Source organism: Ricinus communis, chromosome 2 (assembly GCF_019578655.1).
Source record: "Ricinus communis isolate WT05 ecotype wild-type chromosome 2, ASM1957865v1, whole genome shotgun sequence".
Lineage (NCBI taxonomy): Eukaryota > Viridiplantae > Streptophyta > Magnoliopsida > Malpighiales > Euphorbiaceae > Ricinus > Ricinus communis.
Window position 1 is genome coordinate 21,765,316 of NC_063257.1, and position 9,534 is coordinate 21,774,849.

At 36.6% G+C, this 9,534-nt stretch overlaps 1 non-coding gene across 1 annotated transcript; it reads right to left on the reverse strand.

Moving 5' to 3' along the window:
* Positions 1-716: 716 nt before the first annotated feature.
* Positions 717-820, reverse strand: LOC112534407. The gene has a single exon (XR_003078697.1). It is a non-coding gene; the product is annotated as a small nucleolar RNA R71 (small nucleolar RNA).
* Between the last annotated feature and the right edge of the window lie 8,714 nt (positions 821-9,534).

Genomic DNA, 9,534 nt, shown 5'->3' on the forward strand with positions numbered 1-9,534 from the left:
TTGATAGGTTTACTGCCTTAGTTGTAGTTGCATATGTAGCGCATCAACTTTTTGGCGCTGTTGCTGGGGAATCTTTATTTGAAGACGAGCAAAATTTGCTATTTGTTACTTTAGCCATTTTTCTTTTCTATTTTTGACATTTACTTTTGATTCATTTATCCATTTTCATTTCATGTAGTTTATGACCAGGAGTTCTAATCTTGGACAAGTAGAACCTCTGCCTAAACCAGAGCAATACCTCAGGCAGCTAAGGAAGCGATTAGACGTGGAGGAGGAGAAGTAGATTGAGATTCCTGTCCATACACTAGTAGACATGGAAGACGACAACAACAATGTCGCTGAAGCGAACAGGATGATGTACGAGTTTGCTAGACCTTCCTTAGAGGGGATGCACTAGTATATTAAGGCCACCTGTTGCAGCAAATAATTTTGAAATTAAGCCAAATGTCATTCAGACAGTGTAATAGAGTGTATAGTTTGAGGGCTTGCCTAGTGAAGATCCTAATGCCCACATTGCGAATTTCTTGGAGATTTGTGATACCTTCAAAATAAATGGGACTAGTGATGATGCCATTCGTCCTAGGCTATTCCCATTTTCCTTGAGGGATAGAGCAAAGAGATGGCTACAGTCCCTACCAGCTAGCACCATCACCACCTGGAGTTTTTTGGCTGAGAAATATCTTTATAAGTACTTTCCTCTTGGTAAGACTGCAAAGATGCATAATGATATTTCTTCTTTTGTGCAGTTTGATGATGAGAGCATGTATAATGTGTGGGGGAGGTACAAGGACTTGCTAAGAGGTTGCCCACACCATAGTTCGCCATTATGGATGCAGGTGCAGACTTTTTACAGTGGGTTGAACTCATCCACGAGGTAGATGGTAGATGCAGCTGCAGGTGGGGTCATCAACAGTAAGACGCCAGAGTGGGCCCATAATTTAATTGAGGAGACGACCATGAACACATATTAGTGACAGTCTTCTAGGAGTAGGGAGGATGGCAAGGAGTGGTGAACCAGGTAGATTCTACATCAGCCTTGGCAGCTCAGGTGGAGCTTTTAGCCAAGAAGATTGATCAGCTCTAGATGCCAGTCCAAGCAGCATAGCTTGGCTGCGAGTCTTGTGGTGGCTCGCACTATAGTGCAAACTGTAATGCAGGAGGTATGTTTACTTCATCTTCTTTTTCTACTGACCATGAACAAGTTAATTATATGGGAAATGCGCCTAGGTAGCAGAATAGCCCGTATAGCAACACATACAACCTAGGGTGGAGAAATCATCCTAATTTCGAGTGGCGAAATAACAATACCCAGGGTCCACTAGGATTTTCAGCGGTTGCACCAGCAGCACCCCAACAGTAGACTGTTCTTTCTCAACTACTTTAGAACTAGGAGAAGAAGCCCAATTTAGAGGAGTTAATAATGAAGTTTGTGTCCAGTTCAGAGAATAAGTTTCAGCAAAAGGACGTAGCTCTTAGAAATCAACAGGCCTCCATACAGAACTTGGAGACTTAAATAGGCCAGATTTCTAGGATGAAGACTAAGAGACAGCCAGGGACTCTGCCTAGCACTACAGAGTCCAACTCGATAGTGCATGTGAATGCAATCACGTTGCAGTCAGGTAAGTATATTCCTGGTTCTTCCTCTATTTCTAATAATGATGTTAATGTGCAGGTAGATTCAAGCAGGGAAGTTGAAGCTACCAACGCGAAGGAACTAGAAAAGGAAGAGGCAAAGGAGATTCGAGTGAGGGAATACCATTAAAATTCTATACCTGCCGAGGTTGAGGCGGTATAAGTCGGCCGTGATTTGGTAAATTTCTTGATATAGTTTAAACAACTGCATATAGATTTACCTTTTGTTAAAGCTATTTCACAGATGCCTAGGTATGCGAAGTTCTTAAAGGAGATTTTTAGCAACAAAATGAAGTTTGAGGACTTGGCGTGCGTGACACTAAACGAGGAATGGTCGACAATTTTCCAGAACAAGTTACCGGAGAAGTGACATGATTCAGGGAACTTTACTATTTCTTATGTTATAGGTAACTTATCTATTGATGATGCTTTAGCTGATTTAGGGGCTAGTAATAATGTAATGTCATACAACCTATTTGCAAAGTTAGGGCTGGGTGAGACTAAACCCACTAGGATGAGTATACAGTTAGCTAATAGGTCTGTTAAGTATCCTAGGGGTATTGTAGAGAATGTGCTTGTAAAAGTAAATAAATTTTTATTTCCTGTTTATTTTGTGATCTTAGACATGGACGATGAGAGTAGTGTACCCTTGATTCTAGGTAGACATTTTCTTGCAATATCTAGGGCACTGATAGATTTTTGTGATGGAAAGTTAAAACTTAGGGTAGGAGATGAGACTGTCACCTTTGACTTGAATAATTCTATGAGATAATCATTAGATCATGATAATGTTGTGTATGCTATTAATGTATTTGACGATGCTATTGAGACACAGTTATAGGAAGTATTAGTTGAAGACCCTCTACAAGTTACTTTACCAAGGGGAAATGAGCATGAGCTGTCAAATGAGGAAGTTTTAGAGCAGCTTGAGTTTTTGTTAGCAAACGAGCCAAGCAACAATACTGATGAGTTTATTGTGATTGATAGTATAGGTGTGCAAAAGTTGAGGCCATCACTTGAGGAACCACCAGTCCTCAATTTGAAAGAGCTTCCACAACATCTCGATTATGCACATATGGATGAGGATAACATGTTGCCTGTCACTCTAGAAGCAGACTTGACACTCGAAGTGAGGGAAATGACATTGCCCTCTCTAAGAAAGTACTAAAAAGCGATTGCATTGAGGATTGCTGACATACGTCAAACCCGCACATGCAGAGAATGGTCATCGAGTCCAGCTAAATGACTCGAAACAAAAAGAAGCGCTTTTAGGAGGCACCCTAACTTTTATTTTGTGTTTTTGATACTTGAATCTTTAATTTTAGAACATTTTCCTAGTTTTGGTTTTTATATTTTATTTAATTTTTATTTTTAATTTCTGTTATTTCTATCTTTCAATTTTAGCTCTTGCCAAGGATGCATAAAATTTTCACTCCACCAGCTTCGGCGAGTGATCATGGCAGCCTTCCATAGATCTTCTTTTATTTTGTGCATCTATTTACTTTATTTTTTATACATGTTATGTACTTGGATTTTATTATTTCTGCTTCTCTTATTTGCACATCCCATGTGGGGTACCCACTTCATTTTACACTAAGGATAGTGTGTTCTTCAAGTGTGGGGTAGGTGTGGGTAAACCGTATGTTCTATTCTCTTTCCTATGATTTTTAGATGTTTCTGAAATTGCTATTGCTGATGATATATATTGTTAGGATGTTAGGATACTATGCCTTTATAAACTTAAGTATGCTATTTTTGAACTAATTGCCAATTTGATTTATAGAATTTCAATTACTTTTCAGTGTTGTTTATTATCCTTTGAAAATAATTAATGGTGTTTAACACATTAACTCTGTCGGGTTAAATCCATGTTACTTAATTATCTCTTGAATTGTCGAATTTTAACTTAGAATGTTGATTATATCATATGCATGTGTTTCTTAAGTGATGACTCAATTTATGATGTTGAGAACCAATTGCAACTAATGAACATACTTCAAATGTGAGATTTTAAGCCAGTTGAGCATTCATTATACATATGCTCTTTATATTTCTTGTTTGAGTGTGCACTGTACTTGGCTTTGCTTCTAGAACTTGCTTTGTAATGCTTGTCGAGGTTACATAAATTTGTGAATACCATGAGATCATTTGGCCAACTTAGAATTCACCACACTTCAGCAAAAGCCTACTCTTTGTGTTTCCATTAGTTAGTCATGTTTGAGCTTTTACCATTTTCTTCATTTTACACCATTTCACACTTTACATCTTAGCCTTTCATTTATCTTTCTTTTATCTTTATGCTGGAATTTTTGTGATTTGCTCTCTTATTTGGGATTAAAATGCCATTTGCTATGTTGGTAAACTCACTAAGTCCTTTTGATATTTTAAATGCTCCCTTCAATCTAAACTGTATTTTTTCTTTATTTTATTAGTTGTATGCAGTAGTTCCCTTATAAGCTGCTAGTTCAAAAAAAAAAACAAAATTTTTTATTTCTTTATCTTTGTATTGGACTTAGAGCATTTTCGAGCATTATTCTACAAATTAAGGATTTTAGTGAATATGGTTTTGAATTTTTGGGCATTTAATCCTTTGAGCATACATGTTTGTTTATTGCAAGAATTTCCAGCATTTTCACACCTCTTTCCCAAATCTCCATACCTTTACCTTAGCCCCGTTACAACCCTGGTAAAGACCCTTTGATTTTGGTATTCATTTGTTTGAAGTAGTGGAGATAGGATTTATGAGCGAGCTTATGGTAAGCGGGCTTTTTGCATTTACTTTGAGGAATTTGTTTCTCACCTTATACACACTTTGAGTGATTTGAGTGATCCCTATGCGGAATTGGTTTTTAATGTCTGTTATTGAGTTGTTATTTTTTATTCATGCATTGATATTATCTCCATTCTCTACTAATGATTTGTAGCTTGACTTATGATTGAGTTTCTTTCAAGATGTGTTATCTGTTGTGGCCTAGGGGCATGAACTTTGAGGATTTGCTGACTGCGGTTTTGTGAGCTTGAATTGTTAATTGCTTGAGGACAAGCAAAAGCCTAAGTATGGGGTGATATGAGCTGCAAAGTTTTACGCATATTTGCTGGCATATTACCGCGCATTTTCTTAGCATTTATTGTATTTTTATTCCAAGATCACTCGTGTTTTGTGTCCTTTCATGTTTCAGGAGATTTTATAGGACCATCATCAGTGCTTTAGCAATTTTAGATCAATTTCGGGCGAAAATGGACGAAATTAGATGCTTTTGACCTTGGGTTGACTTTTGGAAAGTCAACACGGCCCGTGCAAAAATTCCAGGCCATGTAGCTTAAGCACTTTGAAGCAACACGTTTTCTAAGGGTACCACGCCCTAGAGCACGGCCTGTGTTAGTTCACACGGGCAAGAACACAGCCATGCTCGATTCAGTTCATTCTATCAATTGGAGTCCAACACCGCCTGTGTTGAGGGACACGGATTAGAACACGCCCGTATTTGCGCAATGAATAAAAGGAACGAACCAAAAAGAGAAAAGAGAGTTCCGGATCAGTGATTTTGACTTTTGATCTTCCATTGTAATTATGCTAGACGTGTTGTCAGGCATTTTAGAGGGCTTCCAAGAAACTGATTCCATCTTGGAACGTCAGATTCGTGATCTGGGTTTTGGATTGAAGGTTGAGGAGGAGTTTTGGAGCAAATCAAGAAGCAATTCTGGAGATCAACTGCTGTGTAGATCAAGGCTTTGAGTTGTTCATCCAATTCTAGGAAAAGGGTGTATATGTTTCGGTTTCTGTGTTCTTTCATTGTAATTGAATTCATATTTGCTTTAGACATTAACATGTGTAGCTAGACTGGTTGAACATATTGGGGTTCCTTGCTATGTTGGCTTTGTACTGAATTGTTGAGATTGGTTGAGCTTCCTTTCTTGTAATTTTTTTGCAATTAATAATTAAATCCAGTTTTCTTTACATTGAATATGTTTATTACTATTCATAGAAATCTTTTAGCAATTGAGAAATTCTAATTGAGTTTGAAAATTTAATGGCAAGATCAGGTTAATTTTCAATTAAACACAAGGTTAATTAATTTAATGGATTAAGAATTAACAAAGCTTAATAGAGGCGAATTAAAGCTTAAGGCTAACTTAATAATCAGTCGTCAGAAAGAGATTCCAACTTTAGGTTCTTATGTTTAGGAATTCGGCTGTCTTGAGAGGGAAACTGAATTCAATTAAGAATTCGTCCACGGGTAGCCTCATCGGACTCAACAATTTGTTATCTTTTGTTTGATTGCCGACTAGTCTAGGTCCCCGTTGGGCTTGCTTTCTTTTCCTAATTGGTCTATTAACTCATTTATTTTCACATTCCATTTAGAACTTAGCTTTTAGTCATTAGTAAATCTATAAACCATCCGTCATTAATTTTAGGCTAGATAAAAAAGAATGAAGTAGTAACTCTAGGATTTCACTTTCCCGAGGGATACAATATTTTAATACTTGCCGTTGTGCTAGGCTACATCGATAGGTTCACTGCCTTAGTTGTAGTTGCATACGAAGCTCATCAGCTCATAAGCCTAAATGATTCCATTGCATGCAATTTTTATAGTGTGAGAGCCCTCATTCCATTAGAAGAAGAAACTTGAAGCTAAATATGAATAAATAAATATAGAAAGATGAATAAACTAAAGTCAAATCAAGAACTAGATAATGGTTGATGGTCAACAACTCTCGTGTCCTAAATTCTATGAGCCGGCTTAACAAAAACAATTGAAAATTTGCACCGGCCAACCTGACAACACTCTGACCTAAATTAATTCATTAGATGCATCCCGAACATTAAGCTAAGCCTCAATATCACTGTTCAAGCTTGTCAATTGCGCTCCGTTGGTCTCTTACGCCAATCCTTATGTCATCAGGGAGTCCTCATGCCTAGAGAAACATGGAATGACGGATATCCTAATGGTGCAAATCCTGAATCAAAATATTTAGACATGCCTCGATTCACGCTGTTCCCTCTCTACTCTAAAAGATTTGTCCACGAAGAATGATATCAATACTCGATTAACTAATTTTCTTTCTTTGCATTTGTCCAAGCATTGGATTGGTGCCTATGACTGTTGCTACCATGTGCTTTATCTCAACACTCCTGTTTATGCTCGCTAAATAAAACCAAACCATCATACAAGACATAGATTAGAAAGAGGCGAACAAAAAGATAAATAAATGACAATATAGTCTGGATTTCAGATCCGACAAGGAAAAATTTGCAAGTTCTTTATTCTCTTCCATGTCTAAGTGTAAGGATCAAATCGAATTGATTTAAATGCAAGGGTAGACAAAGCACACTAAGAAAAGGAAGGGCATGAGCGATAAGTCTAGGTTCACTAGTGCGGATCTTCATAAGTCCGCAAAGTTCTTGAAAGAACCTATAACTTGATTTCTCACAAGGTAGAAAACTAAAATAATATGCTCACTAGCCTCAAGTATTTGGTTGTATGCCTAGAGGAACATGGAATGATGGAGATCCCAATGGTACAAATCTTGAATTGGAATATTTAGGCATATGCCACGATTCTCGGTATTCCCTCTTTCCTCCAAAAGACTCATCCGCTCATTCTGAGAATGATACCAGTACTCGATCAACTAATTTCTCTCTTTGCATTTGCCCAAGCATTGTATTGGTGCCTATGATTACCGCTTCCATGCACTCTCAATCAATGATCGTGTTTATGCTCGCCAAATTAAATCAAATCTTGAAGTAGATAGATATTAGATAAAGTGGAACAAAAGAAACGAACAAAATGAGAACATAGTTAGGATTTCATATCTGATAAGGAAAGAAATCAAAACTTCTTTTTTCGCTTCCATAGGTTTAAGCGAAAGGATCAAATCGAATTAACCTAAATACAAGGGTCGACAAAGAACACAAAAGAAAGGAAGGATGTGAGTAATAAGTCGATGTTTGTTAGAATGAGTCTTGATAAATTCATAAAGTTCTTGAAAGAACCTATATCTTGATTCTACAAGGTAGAAAACTCAAATAATATGCTCACTACCCTCAAGTATTCGATTACATGCGATTTTTATAGTACGAGATAGTAGTTAATTGGTCAACAACTCTTATAGTCCCAATTTTTATAAGCCAGCTTAACAAAAAATAGGAAAAATTTGCATGGGCCTACTTAATAATACTCCGACACAAATCACTTCATTACATGCGTCCTAACCATCATAATGCTTGCATTGCTGCTTGTATTACACTTTAATAAAAAGCGACATGAATTCTCCATTACATGTGTTGATTTACGCCTCGTCTTGCTTGATCATCAAGCTAAGCTCCAATGCCAGTGGTTAAGCTTGTCAATTGAGTTCCCATATTACTTGATGATGCAACTTATATTGTGGTATGTTCTGTAAAGAAATTGTGAGATTGCATGGAGTTCCAAGTTAGTGATAGAGATGTCAAGTTCCTTAGCCACTTTTGGAAGACACTTTGGAGCAAGTGAGGAACAAAGCTTCTATTCTCAACAACTTGGCATCCACAAATGGATGGAAAAATAGAGGTGGTTAATAGGACTCTCTCACAACTATTTAGGGCAATAATTCAAAAAACTTTGAAGCATTGGGAAGAATGTTTTTTACATATTGAGTTTGCATACAATAGGAGTATTCATACTACAATAAATTGTTCGCCTTTTTAAATTATATATGGATTCAATCCATTAACTCCTATGGATTTACTGCCATTATGCATTGATAAGGCTAATTTTGAAGGCAAGCAAAAACTTGAATTTGTTATTAGCTTACATGAGAAGGTGCATGCTCAAATAGAGAAAAAAATCAATAATATGAGAAACAACACAATAAGGGGAGAAAGGAAGTTGTATATGAGCCGGGTGATTGGGTTTAGGTGCATTTGAGGAAGGAAAGATTTTCCAAGCCAAAGGAAGTCTAACTTAATGCCAATAGGGGATGGGCCATTCCAAGTCCTTAAAAGAATTAATGACAATGCCTACAAGCTAGATTTGGCAAGTCAGTATGGCAATGTAAGTTGATGTAGTTGATGAAGTTGATGAAGTTGATAATGAGGCTAATTTGAGGACGAATCCTTATAAGGAGACAAGGAATGATGCAACAAAGACAAGAACTACAAATGATCCTTTAAGCTTTCAAGGAGGTCCAATGACAAGATCCAAGTCCAAAAGGATGTAAGAAGCTTTATTGGGCTTAATTAAAGATATTTGGAGTGCTCAAACATAACAAGGCTCAGCTTAAGGCTAGGATTGCAAAAAGGGACCAAAATTATCAATTTAGTGCAATAAGTTTGGGTTGAACTCAAAGGTTCAATACAATTCATTTGAAGCCTTTTTATGTTCATTTTTATTAGGTTTTCTTAAGTTAGAGTGCGATTAGTTGTCATTTGGAGTTACACAATAGATGCACATGATTAGTTATAATTTGGAGTTAAAAAATGGATGTACATGATTAGTTGTCATTTGGGAGTTACAAAATGAGTGCAATCAATGTAAAAACAACCACTTCTAATAAGTTTTAATGGGGATTAAAGGGGAAAACATAGGAGAGCTCAAAAGACATCCATTTAGGGTTCTTTATCTTGTTTCAACTATAAATATCAAAGCCAAATTCATTTGTTATAATCAATTGACGAATGATAATCTTTATTTACTTTTTGTGAGTGTTTATGCTTAAGTTCTTGCATGAACTTTGAACTTATCAAACAATTTTTTTAGTTTGTGGTTTTCTCTAATCAAAATCTTGTGTTTGATTCTTAACTTATCAAATCATACTTGGTTTATGGCGTTTGAAGTTGAATTCAAGTGCTAGTTTCATTGATGGAACTAGTTTTCTCTAACTTCACTTGAGGAGATACTTGGGTTTTAGGATCATCTTGAT